This window comes from Myodes glareolus, chromosome 11, assembly GCF_982192425.1.
Source record: "Myodes glareolus chromosome 11, mMyoGla1.1, whole genome shotgun sequence".
Lineage (NCBI taxonomy): Eukaryota > Metazoa > Chordata > Mammalia > Rodentia > Cricetidae > Myodes > Myodes glareolus.
Genome location: NC_142036.1, coordinates 84,588,077 through 84,609,548, shown reverse-complemented (window position 1 = coordinate 84,609,548; position 21,472 = coordinate 84,588,077). Strand labels below are relative to the sequence as shown.

General features: G+C 36.3%; 1 protein-coding gene and 1 long non-coding RNA gene across 7 annotated transcripts in view; one reads left to right on the top strand and one right to left on the bottom strand.

Moving 5' to 3' along the window:
* Nucleotides 1-9,083, bottom strand: part of LOC125387838 (uncharacterized) — a 40,113-nt gene extending 31,030 nt beyond the window's left edge. The window contains exon 1 of the long non-coding RNA XR_007228018.3: nt 8,894-9,083. This is a non-coding gene — a long non-coding RNA (uncharacterized LOC125387838). The remainder of the gene's footprint in view (nt 1-8,893) is intronic.
* Nucleotides 1-21,472, top strand: part of Agmo (alkylglycerol monooxygenase) — a 273,840-nt gene that overhangs the window by 60,464 nt on the left and 191,904 nt on the right. The gene's annotated exons all lie outside the window — the stretch shown is intronic.

Genomic DNA, 21,472 nt, shown 5'->3' with positions numbered 1-21,472 from the left:
TATCTCTAATATTGTTTTAAAAGACATAGTATAGCTCACGGATAATTTATTGTTATCTATTTACTCTTAAATAACGTTCCCATATTGCTGTTTAAAGAGAATTAATAACTATTTTATTTTGATTTGATTTGTTCTTAGATATGTTTTCAGTATGGAATTCAGACAAGGCTGGAAATAAAAGCTCTCCTGCTTCAGCTTCCCAGGACTTGGATTACAGATGTACAGTCATGCTTGCTAGTCATTCCTTTGTCTTTCATGCCAAATGATTTCAAACATCACCAGTGTGTTATCCCTCATAATTCAGCTTTTTCTGAAACTCTTCAGCCATTTTTACTAAGGTTTTATCATCATTCATACCTCAAAGTTTATCCAACAAGGTGTCCCATGTCTCCTTAATATAAAGGTAATGATCAAAAGGCAGGACCCATGTTATCTTCAGCTTTATAACCCTAGCAATTAGCATAGTTCTGGTAGGTAACATGCCTTCGGTTTTGGTAGACAGCAGTGTACTTGAAAAAAGACCCACAATTGTATTGAAATGACTTTGTGAAATATGCTTGCAACAGGTAACCTGAAACACAGCTCTCTCGTCCCTCTATCCCTCTCCATGAGAACACCAGCCTCCTTCCCATTTGAGCCATTTCCCCCTGAGGAAAGGTTTAGAGGCCCTGAAGCTGCATCTATGGAACTGAATGAAGACCTGCACATCCTAGTACCAGCCCTATCATCATAGGTGCATTGCTTAATCTCAGAGACTCAAGAATCTTTTTTTTTTCTAGGTCACATCCTCTAAGCTCTAGGATTCTATGATTTTCAGGTGATTTCCTTGTCACATGTGGGTGTTTTAGGTCTGTTCTTTTGTCTCACATTCTCATTGACTGCCTCTCTTTCCTGGTCTTGTCTTATAGTGGTTTCATGGTTTTCATCTTAAAGATAAAAGTGTAACCTATTTGAGAATAACCCTTCATTCTCCTATTGATTAAATTCCTTTAACTGCCTTCTATAGCAGTTAATTAATGGAAATTATAAATAAACTATTATTTGCCTGCTTTGCTAAGGTAACCAATAATATGACTATTGACTTCATTTGCCACAAAAGTCATAGGACTCATTAGATAGGAATATGTTCTTAGTGCCTTTGCAGATGAACAGCAGGACAGATTAAGAGTTTATGTCACTAAATTTATGGAAAATCTGCGTTATTTGTTGATGTGTGCTGTTCATATATTTTTACTTAATTTTTGTCATACAAAATATTTGGTCATGTTTTTCCCCTCTTCCAAATCATTACCTCCTCCCAAATCTTCTCCACCTCCCTCCTCCCAAACTTTACGTTCTTTTTCTCTCTTGCCATCTCTCTCTCTTCTCTCGACACACACTAAATCAACACACACACACACACACACACACACACACACACAAAAACCAATAAGACCAAAGCAAAAGTCTCAAAATAAAAGAAAGTAAAACGCAAATAGACACACAAACTTAATGTTGTAGAAAATATTTTGTATTTGTCAACTTCTCTTAGAGATAGGGACTGCCATAGAATATGTATTTCTGAAAAAAAAATACAAATTTGAATATAAAAAAAGAAAGTCTTGACTGGGTCAAAATAATTGCTGAAGATTTGACCTGATCTGAACAGTCTTACCTTGGATATAATAAACAGACTGTATGGCTGGCTCTGGAGTGAGAACAGAAACTCCATCGGTGATGACAACACTTGACTTGGCTTGTATCTGGGGTTCCCATCATTGTATGTGGTATCCTGTTCCAGTCAGCAAATTCCACAGGATTTTGCACCCCATTGACTGTACTAGTGACAAGGCCTGATGTCTGTCAGCAGACAAGAAAGGCAGGGCACACTCTGTGCGTGTGCGGAGCCGCTCTCTGTACAGTAAATCGGCTGATTTGTTTCAGTGATCATTTTACGGTCTGATCCACAGTGAGAGCACTTGGAAGGAATAAAAAAGCAGCTAAACATTTCAATGTGTTCTCAGTGGTACATGAGCCATGTGGTCATTCTTGTTTGAGATTACCAAATTTGCCTCATGTTAGAAACAAGGCAATTAAAGGCTAATAGGATTAAGTGATTTGCTCTAGGCCCTATAGCAAATTGAAGAAGGAATTAGGGGCCTGTATTTGGTTTCTATTATTATTATTATTATTATTATTATTATTATTATTATCACCATCATCATCGTTGCCCATTTCTTCCATTTAATTTTCTCTGCTTATATTGTTGAACTGAAAGCAAGAGTGACCATTTTCTCCAATGGAGTACCACTCCATATATCAGCCACACTCTAGGAGAGGCTGCATGCCCAGCAGTCCTTGGCCAACAGAAAACAGGTTCTGTGCTTTGTTTTTTGCTTTTTTTTCTGTTTGTTTCTTTTTTGTTTTTGTTTTTCTTAGTTGTTGTTTTGTGGGTGTGTCGGTGTAGTTTAGTTTCACTTTGGTGTTTTCTGTCTTACGGGTTTTCTTTGTTGTTGATGTTATTATTTCCTTTGCTTTGTTTTTTTGAGAGAAAGAGTGAAAAATGTACTTGGGTGTATAGAAAGAAAGAAAGGGTCTGGGAAGAGTCAGTAGAGGGGTATGATTATGATCAAATTATATTGTAGAGAAATTATTTTTTTAAAAAGCTAGAATTATGTATATGTGAGAACAGTACAAAAGACTGAATAAAACAAGGCCAAAGCAAGAATATTTCACCAAAGGATATGTATTTTTAATTTGAACAAGAGAAGAGCACATATTTTCAGTTAAAATTGTATGTTGGTACCAAATTAAACCAATGTATAGATATAGTTCATTTCAGTCTGGGTTGTCATCTCATCAAGGGTTATGCCATTTTGTATTGATAATTTTGTTTAAATGCTAAGTTGTTTTTATATGTGAAAGTAATGTTTAAAAACTGAATTGGAAAAAAATACAAAATTACAAAAGAAAGCATAACTTTTGAGTAGAAAGTATGAAGGCAATTCTATTGTGTTAGTTATTTTGTTGTTGTTGCTGTTATGAAAAACCATAGCCAAAAGCAATTTATGGAAGGAATAGTTAATTTTTGAATGTGGCTTCAGATGGAGAATCTGTATTGATGTGAATGGCGTGGTAGTAGGTAGCAACCCTGTCCTCACACAGTAAGAAGAGGGTGCACAGGAAGTGGCTGAGGCTATAAACTCTCAAAGACTATCCCAAGTGATACATTTCTTCCAGCAAGGCTGCACAACATCAAGGTATATTTTCTTCCCCCTAGAGTGTAAATTTAACTATATGAGCCTGTAGGGGACCTTTCATTCAAATCACCACAACTATATTCTTGAGACAATTAGTGGTAGCAGCCTTGGATTACGAAAAATAATATAGCTAGCAATATCAGCTCAGTGAGTGCAGTGCAGTGATCTATTTGTAGTGTGCCAGCATCTTGGATGTTAGATGTCCAGAAGTATTAGTGAGCCTCTTGAACTGATTTGATTTTATTCCAAAGTTGGTAACTTGATATGTAAACTTCCCCTGGCACATATTTGTTGCTTTCATGTTGTTTTCTCCAACATTTCAATCCTGACAATTGACTGAAGCAACAATTTGTTGGTTTTCATTGAGAACGTTATATAATCCTACTTAGTTATTCCTTCCAGTTATTTTATTCAGTCCTTAAGTCACTGAAAAAAAGATATGAAAATACCTTTTATATGATTTTCTGAACTTTGCAGATGAAGCATATCTGAAAATACGTTTGAGAAATAGCGTTTTTAAATGAGTAATGAATGTTATAATAATAATTTTCTTGTACATACTTAAGTACTTTGATAATATCAAACTGACACAATTTGTGGAAAAGAGCACCTTCAAGTCACTGAAGAATTTAGTTTGAAAGTGTTCTCTGGTAAGAAGCAGATCTTTGATGTGCAATATCCATCAGTATATGTGTTGCTTTTATTGGATAACAACTGAATAAAACTGTTTGGGCCAATTTCTTAGCAGAAAATCAAAACAGAGAAAGAGAGAGAGAGAGAGTAGGCAGAGTCAGGAAGACACCATGTAGCTGTTGAAGGAGAAAGACGCCTGCCTGAACCTTACCAGTAGACCACAGCCTCGTGGTGATACAAAGATTAATATAAATAGGTTCATTTAAGATGTAAGAGTTAGTTAATAAGAAGCCTAAACCATTGAGCAAACAGTGTTGTAATTAATACAGTTTCTGTGTGATTATTCCAGTCTTGGAGGTCTGGAAACGAATGAGCAGTCTCTGTTTATAGATCTTGGCGGAAAGGAACTTGTAACTAGACTCAGAAAGGCTAGGATTACAATGCCAGTTCAAAAGCAGATTGCTTTATCTGTCTTTCTACATCTTTGTCCCTAAAACTGGTAGAATAGTAATGTTCAAAAAACCCCAGAGGACTGAGTTAAACTACCTGACATGCAACTTTCTGTTTCAGTTCGCACATGTTTCAAAATACTTGAAAAGACAGTTCAAATACCTTGAAATCCAGCTGACAGAGTCTTATTGAGTACTCTCCAAGCATGGAAGAAGCAAACACCACAAGCTCAGGCTAACTCACAGCTACAGAGAAAGGCCTTCCAAAGACAAGGAGGAAGGAGAGAGGGAACAAATATGCACAACTTGGTTTTTCATCATTCTTCTCATTTTCAAAGGACGTAATTGAATATACAGTGCAGTAGATATACTAACTGTTCACAAAACAAGGTAAAAAAACAACCACCATGTAAACCATATCCAGCCTAATTAAACTTCTTATACAGTATGCATGAAGATATTTATGGAAAGAACATTATCAGAGGCTGAATTTCTCATAGAAGTTATAGTTATAATAAAATGTCAAGAATGATATAAGCGATTTGTGTGTTACTATGACCGCAAGAAATCTTTGAAACTTTAATTTTTCCCCTGGAACAAGGTCTCCTTGGCTCCCATAACCTTTCCTTCACACACTCTGCTTTCTCTGACATCAAGCATTCTTGATTAAGAAGTTAATCTACGACACAGAGGGCAAAGACGGTCATAAAGTGAAATTGCATTTGTCCTCCAGTATGTGTCCTTAGAACGTGACGAGTTCTTGTCACTATGCTTCCTCCTAAAGTGAGTCGTTGCTTCTGTGAATTTAAGATAGATCCAGCATTGCATTTGACCAAATTATTAAATTTTCTGGCCTGAGTAGTTGAAATCCCCTCAACTCCAGAGCTAATCATTAAGCTTCGCAGAAATGCAAGGATGTATATGATTAGATCTTACCTAGAAAACAATTATTTATGTTTATTGGCCATTTTATTCTTTAAATTTTGAGTAATGAAAATATTGAGCCTCTCTGTAATTTTTCGGGCATATTGGTCATGTATGTGGCTCAGATTCACAAGGGTATGTATGCCATTGCAATATTTTGCCTTTCTGAGACTGTCACTTCAGTTTTCTTTAAACCATGAATTTCAAGTAACGTTCCAACTTTTAGACTTCAAAAACCTGGCATTAGAAAAACCTAAATAAAACAAACAAACAAAAAAGTGTAGATTTGAGTGTAAGAACTCTTATATGTTCTTTACAAGACAAAGACTCCTCCTGCCCTGGGTGGCCTGGAACCATGTTCCTCCTGCCTTGGCCTCTAAAAGCTGGGATTGCAAATGTGATGCCATAACAGCCCACTATTTAAGAATTTCCCAGTGTTTCCTACTTGTCCATGTGTGTGAACATTTGTATGCAGGAGAGCATGCAGCTTGTATGTGTGTATATGTTTATATGCTCTGCTGATTTGAGTGAGACAATTTCTGTAAGTCTCAGGTGCTTGAATACTTTATTCTCAGCTGTTGGACCTTTTGGGGGAGGTTTGGGAGGCATTTATCAGGGGCAGCAGAGTTCAAGGTTTCAAACATCTCACTCTATTTTCTGTTAGTTTTTCTGCTTGTAAGTAGAGATGTGGTTCAGCTACCAGCTTCAGCCACCATGTCTGCCACCTGTTATTTCTACTTTTATGGACTCTAACTCCCTGCTAGCATTAAACACAAAATAAACTCTCTTTTTTATTCTATTTTTTGCCTTGACCTTGTTGTTTGAGGAATTTTTCCAGGCCCATAAAAATAAAAATTGAATCAGCTGCAATGCGGGATTATTTCCACAAATAGGGAACAATGTGACCTTTCTCAGTCCGGCTATGCATTCTATTTTATTATGCATAAACTCAATATTGAACCTTTCTGACATTTGGGGTTTCTTTTAGTTCTAAAATACTGCAATCCTAGAGTGTTCCAGGGTGATGGAAAAGAACTCTGTATTCAATGTTGTGTTTCCACTTCACCGATGCAGAAATGACTTAAAATAATGTGGGAATTGCACACATTTGATTTTAAATGCAGACCATTCCTTTTCTGAGGTTCTTGTCTATTCACCATTTTTAAAAATCTATGTTACATATATTGTGAGCTTTCTTTCTTAGTGAACTATCAAGAAAACCTATCACAACATGAGAACACAGGGGCGGTGCCTGTTGTTAGCCTGACACTTACCCAAACAGATGACAAGGACCCCACAATACTGAGTACTAAGCACTAGCCAGTGTCTAGGTTTGATGAGACAGTTCTTAAACTCAAGAAGCTTAAAGAGTAAAGTGAGATGATAGAGCTCAGCATAGCAGCCGAAACCTGTTCATTGAAGAGAGTAGATTTCAACCTCTTGAATGACTGTGTTCCTCAGATACAGTCCACTTTTTAAAGAATGATTCTTCTTAGTATTCGTAGGTTTTTATTTCTTTTTCATGTAACAGCTTCTGGGCCATACTGTCACCCTGTTAATCAGCCTGCACTTACTTCTTGGAGTTCCAAGAGTGCAACGCAAACTTCTCTTTTTCATCTTCAGAGATTTACAATCCCATTTGTTTTTTAAGTTTTTGGAAGGAAGCAAAAAAAAAAAATTGGCTTTTCGTAAGAACTGTGCTTCTTGGAAGTTTTGGAAAATGTAAATTGTAGTCAAGAGCCCTGCTCACAGGTGAAACTTTATCTGGTCATCTTGTCATGAGCACTGACAGTTCTGGCTCAAGCTGAGGTTAAGAAAAATGCTGGAATGAACCTGGAAGCCGTCATATGTTCCTCATCCACCACCTCATTAATCACAAACTGAAGATTGCCTCCGAAACAATGCTGCTTTATTGTGGAAGTAATCCTCCGTTACAGTTTGAGCTACTAAGCAATGTTCAAGAATTCAGACTCTCCTCCATGCCCTGCCAAGCACGGCTGACCCATGGCAATCACGATACCATTCACTGATAATTAAAGTGGACGGAAGCATCCTGGGCAATGATATCATTCTTAGACTGAAGTGAATGGAATGTGCTCTAAAGTGGTTCCTTGTAGACCAATATCAGTATGTTTCGAATTCTTTGTAGGTCTAGTGTGGTAGCTGATGGCTGGATGCACAATGCATCCAGTAAATATTAATTTTATCGCTCTGTGCTTCAGAACACTCCCTGTCCATCACTGGCCATAGTAATTCCCAAGTCATTTCCAGCTTGCAGAGTTTTGAGGCAGTATCAGTATGTAATGCCATTAGGAGTCAATTGTGGAGGAAATGGGGAAAAGATAATGATGACAATAGTGTGCAATCCTGATTTATGTGCACAGGATTCTAGAAGCACAAATAACCACTTAGGGAAATGTGTTCATTTAACTGTGCTGGCACCACAATGTATCACCATGTCCAGAGAGCAACGGCGCCTCTATGAGCAGTTAATTTTTACTGAGAAACAGTTGACTGTCCCAGAAGACTATGGTTATTATGAAAAATGTTCACGTCTAAATGATAAATATGTTTGCTAGGCAGAAAACTTTTACATGCTCACAATAGAGAAAATGAATGTGTTAAGTATTCACACCTTTACAAAAAAAGAAAAACATTTGGAAACAGTATTTATATTTATGGGTCTTTTGAGAAATAATAGTTTGTCTTTTGGAATTACTCTCTCTCCCTCTTAAACTGTATTGGTTTTTATCTTTCTGTAGATTAGTCCCCTTCTGAGATAAAACTCAAAAATTCTAACAATAAAAAATAAGTAACAATGCCCTTAAGTGATCTAAAGTCACCTACAGTTTTATGAAGATAAATTCCACTTAGGTTACAGGAGAGAATTTAATTTTGACTAAATCAATTAATGCTCTAAGTATGAATCCTAAGGTTTGGAAACCTTAGGAAGAGATTTAGCCTACAGTTTCATAGAATTTAAAAATTCATAACCCTTTGTCATCAAAAACACAAAGAAAACTGAAATCAGAGTACATGATTATCCTGTTAGCATCATGTTCCCTTCTCTTTATCATTCCTTACTCTTCGACTTGGTTCTAGAAATTTCCTATTTCCAGCACTTCCAGAATCTCTTCCTGCAACGGTTGTGTATCTGTGTAGATTCCGCCATGTAATTCCATACTATCATTTTGTTTACTCTTAACACGTCACCGCAATTCCCATGACCCAGTCTCTGATTCTTCTCCATGTTGACCACATTTTCTTAACTATTAATCCATTCTGCTTTTTGTTTTTTTTTTAACCTTAAAATGTCATCTCCATTACATCTTGGTTCTTTGGTCTTACTACCTGTTTGTTATTTTTGAATAGCATTGCACAGTGCCTTGACTTTCTCTGTGTTTTATGCCTTTTCATTAGTGAGTCAGGCATGACCAGCATTCCAGTCCCAGTCTGTGCCCCAAGACATGAGCCTCTGCTTTGCATTCTGTTAGTGTATTGCTCTTCCTCTCCATCTCCAAGCTCTGCAGCATTCACCTGTCCATAGGGTGAGAGTGCCCTCTTTCTTCCTGTCCCCACTAATATCAGTTTTTCTATTTCATAACTAATCTCAGAGGCACTCTATAGAAATAAAAGTTCATCTGTTACCTCCAATCAATCACGAAGTCTTGCCAGTCTGCTCAGTCTGGTGCGTCCCCCTTTTGTTTCTATTGCTTCAGTTTCATCCATAATGGGCTCAACCTTAGCCAATGTCTCAGCTGACCCCAGGAGGTCTCTGATTCCTAGTTGGTTAATCTGGTAACTGATGGAAGCAACTTGTTTATTCTGCCATTGTTTATTTTGCTGTACATGTTTTTACTTACTCATGCCTTGCACTGGGCATGGATTAATTTTTAACTAACTGTATTGAACTACCACAGTTTATATAATGATATCAATTTCTTATAATATAAAACTTCTCTGGTGCTAGATTGAGACTAATAATAATAGTAATAATAATAGTAAGTGTTCATATATGAGGTTTCTGAACAGATTTGTGGATAGACATAGTATGGGTGATCAGAGCTTAAACTGATTGATAAAAGACCCCTTCCAAAAGCACTTCAATAGCTCAGGAGTGAGGACCCAGGTTCAGTTTGGGGCACCTACAGGAGCACCTCACATCTATCCATAACTTCAGCTCCAGGGGACCTGACTCTTCAGTTTTCTGCAGGTACCTGCACAGGTGTTTACTTCCCAACCCCTGACAGACATTTACCAATAAAAAATAAATAAAACATTTAAAGTTCTCATATCAAAAATAAAATCTTATTTTGACTATAAAGAAGTTGTCTCACTACATTTAGCAGCTGAAGGGAGGTCTAGAGGTTTACGTGACGTTTTAGTCAAAATCGTGGTTTTACTCAGTTGTCACTTCTCAGATAGGCTATGAAGTCCACACTGCATACCATGCACAGGACCTCTTCCAACAATCTCCACTGAAAAGTTCCTTTTCAAAGTATCTTTCATTTATATGTAAGCAAATTGAGGGTATAAAATAGACCAGTAATCTGCTAGCAGCAGAGAATTCTAAATTTCTTAAAATATATTTTATTAGTGAAAATACATATTGACATAATCCCCAGAGCAGAATCTTAATGCATTTTATCCCTCAATTCTCAATACTGTAAAGGCTTGAACAATAAAATCATCCTTCATTATGTATTTTATCCCAGTTAAATATTTGAAAACCACCATCTGGCAAGAAAATCAAATTTAACCACTAATTTGTTTTAAAAATAAGTGCTTCTCTAAGACATCTTCTCATCAAGTGAAAAATGAAACCATATATATATATATATAGCTTTCACAAATAGATAAGCATGCATATTCATATGTGTATATTAAATGCATGTTTATTATTATACATGTATATATAATTATACAATTGATTTTACTTCATTTCCCTATGGCGAAATTGTTGATGAATAATTCTTGAAGTATGTAAGAAATATTTTCTTGATTCGCTCATTTGGTTCCAATGTCTGTTACAAACATCTCTATGAGCAAACATGAGTATAAAATAACCCTCACATGGCCTTGCCATTTATATGACACTTAACAAAAGACATAAGAGCTGTCATTGTTCTTTTTTTGAACTATCATTGTGTTGGATTAACAAATGGATACAACACCTAATTCAGTATCTTCTCTACTGATTCCCATTTGCTCTCGTGAAGCATATGAGACATTAATAAATTTCCCATCTTGTTCAGTTGGGAGATATAAGGAGTAGATCTGTTGAAAAAATCTTGCAAGTTAGGTAAAGGAAGAGTTACAAATGAGAAACAGACTTCTGAGTCTCCTGGGGTCAAAGGGGATGTCGAGTTTGTGTGGGAGGGTGGTGTGGGCTTACAGGGGTCAGGGGTGGGGCAAATCCTTTACCCAGCATCTCAAGAACATAATAGGCTGAAAAAGACTATTTTGCCAAAAAAGCAAGAATGTGTAAAAATTCATCCTATAAAAGAATTAAATATTTTCATGTCTACATTTTCTTAAGACTAGAGTACTTTTGAATAGAATTATGAATAAAACTTAATGATTTCAAATGTATATTTATTTAACAAATCCCACAACTGTCTCATAGATAATATCTAAACAATACTCATGCTTGTTATTTAATATAGTGCAAATACCCTGTGTAAAATTCTGGATTTTCTATTTGTCTGGAAGAGTCATTATAGACACAGTGTTGGGGTGTAAATATTTTCAGGAATCCTACCATTATTAAATTTCCATGCAGCTTTGCAAAGCTTTAGTCCTCTCGTATATATTTAAAATAATTTGGTTCAGGGTTTTGTGAAGGGATGAATATAAAGATTCCATATACTGTATCAAGCTTAATTAAGAAATGCTAATATCTAAAGTAGAAAATTATCATTAACTAGTCATATTGTCAGCTCAAATGCAGTAGTGGCTATAGTAGCTGTGTTTTCAATGAATTAAGGTTTGTGTGTCTGGCCAAGCTGTTCTTCAATGACAGGAACCCCTTATACTTAGTTCTTTAATAATCTCTAAATGCTCCCATTCATTGTTCAATATGTTCCACATGTCCCGATGAAATGAGGGAAGCCAGGTCAAATTCAACAATTTTCAGACATGTAAGAATATAGCATTTCATTGTCACAGAAGTACTTTCCACATAGGGTCCCTGAGAGTAACCCATTGAGTGGGGTTTACATTCTTTTACCCTTTGTTACATATTTTAAAAGTTAGCATTACTGTCAAAGTATAAAACCTGTATTTTAGGATGGTATTGCAGCTGTACTTAGGAATCAAATCAAGTCCTGCTGCTAATTATTTTCTTCCCTTCTCAGTCATCCCCATCACTGAGATCCTTTCCAGTTCTTTGCTACCATATCCACTAGAGTTCACGCATTAAAGGACAGCCTAGTGAACACAAACTAAGAACGCAGACTGATGCACCCACTTACACTGACTTTACCCTTCAAACCTTCACTACTTGAAATATGTGTACTTCAAATTGCTTAAAATGTCTGAGAAATATTAAGTTATTTAATCCTACAAAAATACCACGTTGGAGGCGATGTCTTCCGTCCTCCTGAAAGAAGAAGAAACTGAAGTGCAGAGGATTCATGATCATAGCAGCCATATAGAGACCCAAACCCAGTTATTTACATAATTCTATGGGTCCTTTCCGTGTCTAATGATACTCTGTAAAAGATCCTCAACCTTTCTGTGCCTTTCCTTATCTATAAAATGGCAGTGCCAATGGTGGTGACTTCAGGTGCCATACACGGGTAACTGTGCTTGGAAGCAGTCCTGTGGTATTCCTACCAAGTCCCTCTCTGGCTGTTTTGGGTTCAAAAGTACCTCACTTGCTTGCGGAGAGATTGACTTTCAGTTGGGACTTTTAAGTATAGCATGGTCTCAGTGCAGATATGCCTTCCCAGAAGCCTTTCCAGCACCTGCTTCTACCCACCTTTTCATCCGAAATCTTGGGAAATCAGTCCCAAGAAAAAAGAAGATGCGTTTTCTATTTAGCTAAACAGGTTTTTCCATTGAGTACTTCTCAGGGAAGTACATATTAGTATAAGTATATGTACATGTATGTGTATACTCAGTAATATTATGTATGTATGCAAATGTTTGTATGTATATATGTATACATATACACATAAAGATACACACACACATATATATATAAACTCAGTAAATATTATCTCTCTTCCTATCTTTACTGTTATCAATATCTTTGCTAGTAACTGTAGATTAGGTATTAGGATATTTGAACATAGTATAATTAAAAATGAAAACTTGGCTGTCATTTTCCATTGTATTTCCAATTTATGATGGAGGATTGTTAATTCATTTTTTCTTTCAAAACAAAGTTGTGTAATGATTACATAGAGTATATCAATATTTTGTTTCATGTATATTTCAGAAACTATGTATCTATGTTGTGATAAATTTTCACAATAGCCTAAAAGTATCTGTGAATTTTCTATTAGAATTACTAATTTTCTATAAATGTTTCCTGGCCGCCCATTAGAGAACCATCACCAAATCGAGAAGGATAAATAACCTGGGGGATATCGACAGAATGTTGAATATAAGAAACTGAGCCTGGGGATGGTGACACAAGCCTTTAATTCCAGCACTCAGAGAGGCAGAGGTAGGCATAGCTCGTGAGTTCTAGACCAGTCTGAACCATGAGGTGAATTCCAGGACAGCCAGGGATACACAGAGAAACTCTGTTTCCAACTACCACCCCACAAAAAACAGGGGTGGGAGAAGCTGAATATTTTTGGCTAAAAATAGTAGGATAAAAATCAAGCATGCTTCTTCTTTCAATTAAAGGGAAAGATGTTTTGTATTATTCTTTAAAACTGATGAAAATTAAAGTATTACATCTTGAGCAATAGCATAAATTATCTAATACAAAATTACTTCTCTTTCATGTGACAGCAATTGATGTGGGACTCCACTCTGTATTCTGTGAATATGTTTTATTACCATTAATTAATAAAGAATCTGTTTCAGCCTATGGCAGGGCAGAGGATAGACAGACTAGACGAGATACATCGAGGTAAAGTAGGTGAAGTGAGCGAGATGCCATATAGTGCTGAAGGAAAAGAAGCGGGAAGCTTACCAGTAGGCCACAGCCTCGTGGCGATGCACGGATAAATAGAAATGGGTGAATTAAAGATTTAAGAGCTAGAAATACACCCGAGTCATTGGCCAAGCAGTGTTGTAATTAATCTAGTTTCTGTGTGATTGATTATTCATGACTGGGTGGCTGGGAAGCTAAAGGACAGTCTCTGTTTACAACTAATCAGAGTGTCAAGTTTATGGGGTAAGCAACTATATATGTTTTTCTTTACTCTTCTCATTGTGTGTGATATGTGCATATCTATGCTGTACACGTAGGAGGATGTGTGATGGATACATGTGTAGTGTACACATAGATAGTGTATGATGTGTACACATGTGAGCTATAAACATAGAGGACTGTGTTGATGGATACATATGTGTGGTACACACATAAGGAAGGGTGTGTGATGAATACATGTGTGCTGTATACATATGGTAATGTATGTGATGGATAAATATGTGTGCAGTAAACAGGGGAGTGTGTGTGATGGATACATGTGTGCTGTACACATATGAGAGTGTGTGTGATGTGTACACATGTGTGTTATAAACATAGGAGAGTGTGATGGATACATATGTGTGGTACACATACATGATAGGGTGTGTGATGGATACATGTGTGGTGTGCACATAGATTAGTGCATGTGATGGATACATATGTGTAGTGTACACATAGAGGAGTGTGTCCTTCTCTATGCATATGTATGTCCAGGCCAGGGTTTGACTTCAGGTGTCTCTTCAACCCCTTTCCATCAGTGTTTTTGGGACAGGGTGCATTTCTGAGCACTGAGCTCACAATTATGACTTGTCTGTCTGGCCAGCCAGTCCATAGTATTGAGCTATCTCTGGCCCCAGGACTGGGGTTAGAGGCAGTTACAACCACAGCTTTTACATGAATTTGGGAGAACTGAACTCAGATTATTAGGCTTGGACCACAACTGCTTCACCTACTGAGCCCCTCGCCAGGCCCTGTGTTCTTCCTTGCTCATGGAGTTTTGCCCAGTTATTTAAATCGTGTTCAGAGCCTCCAGTTTCCCAGATATACCACATTTGCTTTTGTTCTCTTCAGTGTTTCGTCATCTAATGAGGGGGTGTTCATAAATTTCCATCGGAAAAATTAAATGAAACATTAGAAAGATCCAAATAAATTTGTGTGGCTATGTAACAACATACTTTGGAAATGGATCTGAGCAGTTCCTTTTTGGCTAAATAACTGGCAAATTCATCATGATATTGGAAACTCAATGTGGTCTTATGGAAAATAGTAACATATATGTGAATGTTTTACAATTAGATTAAACATTTACCTGTGTATCATTTGTTCCAGAATACCTACCTCTGGAATATGGAAGATTTCTGTAGTTATTATGACATAAAACTCAGATGAGTATCTTTGTTCTTGGAAGCAATAACCATTAACCTAGTCTTAGACTTTTTTCTAGCCCTTTTACTGATGTTCCTATGTTTCAAGACATTCATTTTAGGTAAATTAACCAACTTTTTTGAGACTAAATCAGCCAGTGTCTTTAATGGATTATAGCAGAAATATAAAATGGAGTAACTACCACAGAAACTGGGAGCTTGGAACTTGCTCATTCAAACAATCTTTTATGAGGATTAAAAAAAAATATTTGGTTATACCTTGTTTTATGAGGCATGCTGGAGATTAATTTGTCTAAAAGTATTAGTAAAGTCTGTCATTTAAGCTTTAGATTATTTTTAATATTTAAAAGAGTATTGGTATCCAACCACCTAGTTGGTCTGTTGGAAGGAAGCAGACATTGTTGTCTGACAGTAGACTGCTTCATGTGTGCTTCATCTAAATGTGTCTGGCAGAGGTACACCTCTGAAGAATTTCCATTCATCTTAGCATTGATTGGTAGATTTGTAAGCAAGGTGTTCTTTAAGTGAACAGGATTATCTGTATCTCACTGAAGGAAACTAGGGTAAATGTGAAGGAACCTCCTTTGCAAATACCTATGAATTGTTGGAAGAAGTTGATCAAAGATTTCCCATGGTTTCACAGACTAAACTGTGCTCACACATTTAAAAAGGCTCACTTCATTTCTCCTGTCTTTTAGAGAAGAGATTTTTCTAGACAGGCGCAGCTAAGAGGACTTCCTTCTGCTTTAGCAAAATGTTGAAAAGGTTTTCAAGAGTTCTAGGACAAGCTCACAACCTCTTTTTCTTCCCCTGTCCTTAGCATTTCTACTCACTTCCGAAAAGAACCACACTTGCTTTTCTGACTCCCTCACCTGAGTAATGTGAAGACTGCTAGTTTTTTGTCTTTAATAAGTGAAAACAGACTGGAGATTAATTTGCCTAAAATTTAGCCAAAATCTAAAGTTTAAACTTAAAATTATGTTTAATATTTAAAAGAGTATTAATATTCAACCGCCTAGTTTATCTGTGGCAAGGGACCAAGTAGCTTCATCTAACAGTAGAATGAATATCTTTATTTATGGCTACTTAATATAAGAGGACATATGTTAAGAGTGTTCTTCATTATTTCAAAAGGTCACTGTGTTGTCTCATCTCATATAAGGGCCTAGGTGCATTGGTTCTTGCAAGGCAACAACAATAAAATGTTTTCACCTTTTAATTGAATCTTTCTACCAAGCATTAACCTACAACACATTCAAGAAGCACTTGCCATGTATTGTCTTAAAAGCAAATGGAAGATGTTGTAGAGGTGGCTCAGATAAGAATGCTAACTGCCCTTCCAGAGGACTTCAGTTCTGTTCCCAGCACCCATATCTTGTAGCTCACAGCCCTTGTAATCCAGCTCCAGGTTATCTAATGCCTTCTCTGGCCTCTGTGCCCTCCTTCACATGTTTAGTGTGTGCACACACACATACATGTTTATAGACAGTCAACTGTATTGCGTTTATGACAGTGTTCTATGTGAACTATCTTGCTAAGAAAGGCTGATGGCCTTCAAGTCTTAAACTGTTTCTTTCACCTGTTTGATTGTTTTTTCTTGGTTTTCTTTGTTTTCTTTTATGGATTTATTAATATCTTCCAATCTTTTCTTTGTCTTCTCCTCCATTTCTTTAAGGGAGTTTTTTATTTCCTCTTTAAAGATCTCCATTTTCATAAGTTATGTTTAATGTCGTTTCTTCTCCTTCTTTTGGGTTGGGATGATCAAGTCTTCCTGGTGTTCCACTGGCAACTACTCTGCTTAAAAATCAAGCCTGCAGCCTGGCCAAAATATTTTATATGAAAATTTTACATATCAGGTCAATATGCCAAAAAAAGGAATACTGTTTTTCAAATGAGTCCATGCAAAGTAGGGAGAGAAATAAGCAATGAATAAAGTAATTGCTGCTGTCTCAGCTGAACACACCTTCTCACATGCTTTAAGGAGACCTTCTGAAAGGGCAGGAAAACTCAACAGGCTTAGATTGTATGACATCATAGGCCATCAGGAAGTGAAAGACCTATTTGACAAGAACTTTAAGTCTTTGAAAAAAGAAACTGAAGAAGATATCAGAAAATAGAAAGATCTCCCATTATCTTGGATAGCAAGGATCAACATAGTAAAAATGGCAAACTACCAAAAGCAATCTATACATTCAGTGCAATTCCCATCAAAATCGCAACACAATTCTTCACAGACCTTGAAATAACAATAATCAACTTCTAATGGAAAAACAAATAGCCCAGGATAGCCAAAACAATTCTGTACAATAAAGGAACTTCCAGAGGCATCACCATCTCTGATATCAAGCTTTGTTACAGAGTTATAATAATGAAAACAGCTTAGTATTGGCATAAAAACAGAGAGGTTGAACAATGGAATCAAATCGAAGACCCGGATATTAATCCAGACACTTTCAAACACTTGATTTTTGACAAAGAAGCTAAAATTATACAATGGAAAAAAGAAAGCATCTTCAACAAATGATGCTGGCATAATGGATGTCAACCTGTAGAAGAATGAAAATAGATCCATGTCTATCACCATGCACAAAACTCAAGTCCAAATGGATTCAGGTTCTCAATATAAATCAGACCACACTGTGGTGCGGGAGAATTATCTGTATTCTGTCAATCATATTTTAATAAAACGTTGATTGGCCAGGCAGGCAGTATAGGCAGGAAAGCCAGACAGGAAGTAGGGGTGGAGCAAAGAGACTGGGAGTATTCTGGAAGCAGAAGCTCTCTCTCAGCCACTCCTGCGCAGACCACCGAAGAGGCAACATGTAAGCTGTCACACTGAGAAAGGTACTGAGCCCATGTGGCTAACATAGATAAGGATAATGGGGTAATATATGTTATAAGAGTTAACAAGAAGCCTGACCTAATGGGCCAATCAGTTTATAACCTTATGGAGTCCTGTGTGTAATTTTTCTTTGTTGCTTGCCGGCTGTTGGGGTACTGGGAAGGACAGAAACCCCAACAAGCCAGCCCTCATACTACAACACTGTACCTGATAGAAGAGACTTAAACTCAAAAAGTATAGGATGTGTAACTGAGTGAAGTAGCATATAATTACAATAAAACTTTACGCTCAGATAGGTTCTGTAATATTTTCATAGAGTACTGTGCAGATGGTGCTGACAAAACACAGTTTCAGTGTTTTACAGTATCTTCCTATTTTGGGTCTTTATTTAGTATTAATTTACATTTTTCCAATAGGCTTTTTCTGTATCAACCTCAGTATCCTTCAGTCTTAACTCTGTAATTGTGCTAATGCTTATGAAAGTATTGCGGATTCCTTGACTCCTTTGTAGTGCATAAGTGAAGGAAAAGTCTTATTTCACTTATTTCAATGATTATAATATTTGCCCATCACAACATTGGATATCTCACTCTTTGCCAAGTATGGTCATAAAAGACTGTCTTTATTTCCATTGGATTTCTGGAAATGTGGGCCATGCTTCCTGAAGTGCATATGCAAATATGTGAGTTTTTCAGGTCCCCAGAAGACTCGAATTTTCTTTTCTTGACAAGGAAAATGAAAAAACTTGGAATCATTTACTGAGTTTGCTTTCCTTCTGGTCTCCCAAAGAACCGATCAACAAAATGCTAAGAGACCAACTTGTTCTAGGGTAACATACAGCTTCTGTTTCTGCAAGAGGACATTATGTATGTTAATATGAACTCCCGCTTCACATATATTGAAAAGTTAGATCTTGAGTAAAATAGGTCCTTCATGGCCACCGTAGTGTTTAAGTGGATGGCCATTCCCATCAGTGATTTGCTAAAGCATTTTATGCTTGTCCTTTACACATTATGGATGTTGTTGCTATCAATGGTTGATAAAACCAAAGCTGTAATAAAAATTAGAATATGTAACTTTGATTGTAATTCTGGATGGAATTCATATAATAAATATGATTTATTTTTATTTCATAAATAACTCTATTATTTAATTCAATTTTCTACAGTAATCGAATGAATTTTCGGTATCATAATTTACCAGAATTCTATCCTTGCCTGTCTTATCTTCTTTTAACTTTTCTCTAACCAACTGCATCTCAATTAATAGCTATATTTATCTGGTACTTCTCTCTTATGTTATGTTAAAATGAGTTGAAATTCTAATCTCTTAATTTGTATGGGGTTTGTATTACAGAAACATGCATGATTGTTCTGGGGACATAATATACTTATAGAACAGTTTCCTAGTATGAATGAGGTCCGGAGTTCTGCTTTCAGCATGGCAATAAAAACAAAAACAAAAGAACATGTGAAACTGGGCCAGTAACTGCTTTAAAATCCACTATTGGCATCCCCAGACCCACAAAATTACCTAGTGAACTACTATGTTTGTAATACATATTCACTAGGCATTGTTCATGAGTGAATAATTATTTAGTCAGTAAACAAATACATAACAAATAAGAATTCTTGACTAGTAATGAAGGTATAGATTAAATAGGTTAAGAATCTTTTCACAGAAAGCATGTTATCCACTTGAGAGAATATAAAATAGTTAGGATACACGTATCTTACACAGTAATTGTTTAGGTAGCGAAAGGCTTAGCTAGATGTGGATTAATCTTTCTACCCTTATTTTTCTCTCCTGTTTTAAATTGAGTCAGATATACACACTGTTAAACATAACTTTGTTTAGAATTATAAAATATGAGTAAAAATTCATGTACTGAGCTGTATGGTTTATGTGGTTAACAAGTGTTTCTTATAAAAGAAAGATCAGCTGAGATGTTGATAACAAATGAATGAAAACACCATCGATTGATAAAGGAGTTCTATTTAGTAGTAAAAAGTGAAGGTTGTAGGTAAATGAAAGAGTCTGGAAAGTTTTACACTAAATGAGGTCACCTGGATTTAGAAAGATTAAAAAAATGAATGTTTTTCTCATACATATGTCCTAATATTTGATGTTTGCTTGTATGTACATAAGGGTGTGTGGCAGAAGGCACACAGGCTAGAAAAGGTACAGTTACTCTGACATTGTAAGGAGCAACAAACATTGAGAAAGTGAAGGGAGATGCATATGACATGAAATCAGGAAAGTACAAGGAGGGTGGGAGTAGGGGGGAAAGTCAGCAAAAGGAACAAAAGGATTTATCTGAAAAGTTCCATAATGAAATATTTGGATTTTATATTTGGATCTTAATTTTTTAAAAAGGTTCCTAGGAAAGGACTAGAAATAAACATTGTGATAGATGAAAACTGTGCTGTTAGCTTTCCTTGGGAAAAGAAGTCAAAGAGGATTATTCTGAGATACAGAGAAGTTCATTCGAGGACCTTTTGTGATATCTTTGGTTCCCCCGGGGAGAGGGCAGGAAATGAGAACACTCAGAACATTACTTTCTGCCATGTCCTCCAGCTCACAAAGTGGCCTTTTGGCCATCTGAGAATGCTCTGGGACTCCTGCCTACAAACACCTTTGCTACCCTGCATCACGGAAGCTGCTTCTACATAAAACCAGTCTTTTAAAACCAACGTGACTGAGTTGGCCATGGTAAAGTAAAAACAAATAAAATTTGTTCAGGATAGTGCATTGGATAATTTCATGAGAAGTGGATTAATTATGTTGGTCAAAACAGAATGGAAAAATATCTATAATGCTAGAAATAAAAAAAATAAAGAAAAAAGAAACAATAGATATTTGCAGTATCATATTAACAGAATATTATGTATGAGAATAATTACATATTTTCACAGAAATTCTTAAGGTATTAGACTGAACCATGTTAAATTGCTGATATTCATCTCTTTCAAGTAAAAATATTGATAAAGTATACTTGATTCTAATGTATGGTAAAAATAACACCAAAGTGTAAGCTGAAAAACTGAAAAATGTGAAGTGGCACTAAATTAACAGTTAGCAGGAATAGCATGTCATAGGAGTGGGAAAGTGTCTCATCTGGATTTGTATTTGGCCCTGGAATTTAACAGTTTTAAAGCCTTAAGAAATCCACAAATACCTTTGGATATTCATTTTTTTCTTAAACAACAGAAAGATAGTGACCTATGTGAAGACAACCCAGAGAGAACTGTAAAAACAAGCTAATATACAGAACATGTAATGTCTAGCAAAAGTGGATGAAGTAATGAGAAAAGCCAGAAATCCTTGTTCTTGTATAGTAACTGATTCCTATCATAAAAAGGAGCAAAGAAAAACATTATACTTCTAGTCTAGGAGAGAGACATCCCATGTGCATTTTTAAGCTATGCTGTCCGCCAATGAAATCCCCAGACAAGGCCATTCCTTTCCTATGAAAGCAAGTCACACCCTCCCAACCTCTTGCAAGCTGTCAGTGCTGTCTAAAAATACCCCTGCTTATTATGAATTAATGTTTCCCAATTTGAAATTACAGTATCGTTTTATAATCTCCCAGCACTTTCCCCTAAGCATGATCCTATTTGTTATGATTTTTTCTTTTTCTCTTTCTTTGTATCGTTGCTTTAAGACACAAATTTTTGCAACTATTTGCCCTTGTTTTTCTCTGGCACTGTGAGAGGAGACTCTGACTGTCAACGGAGGGACAGGATGTCTTTTTTGGACTATAGTTATGTTTGGCTTAATTCACTGAAGGGAAGATAGTACTCTTGAATGCCAGCATGTGGTTCAAGGCTAACAAGCAGGGGAAAAAT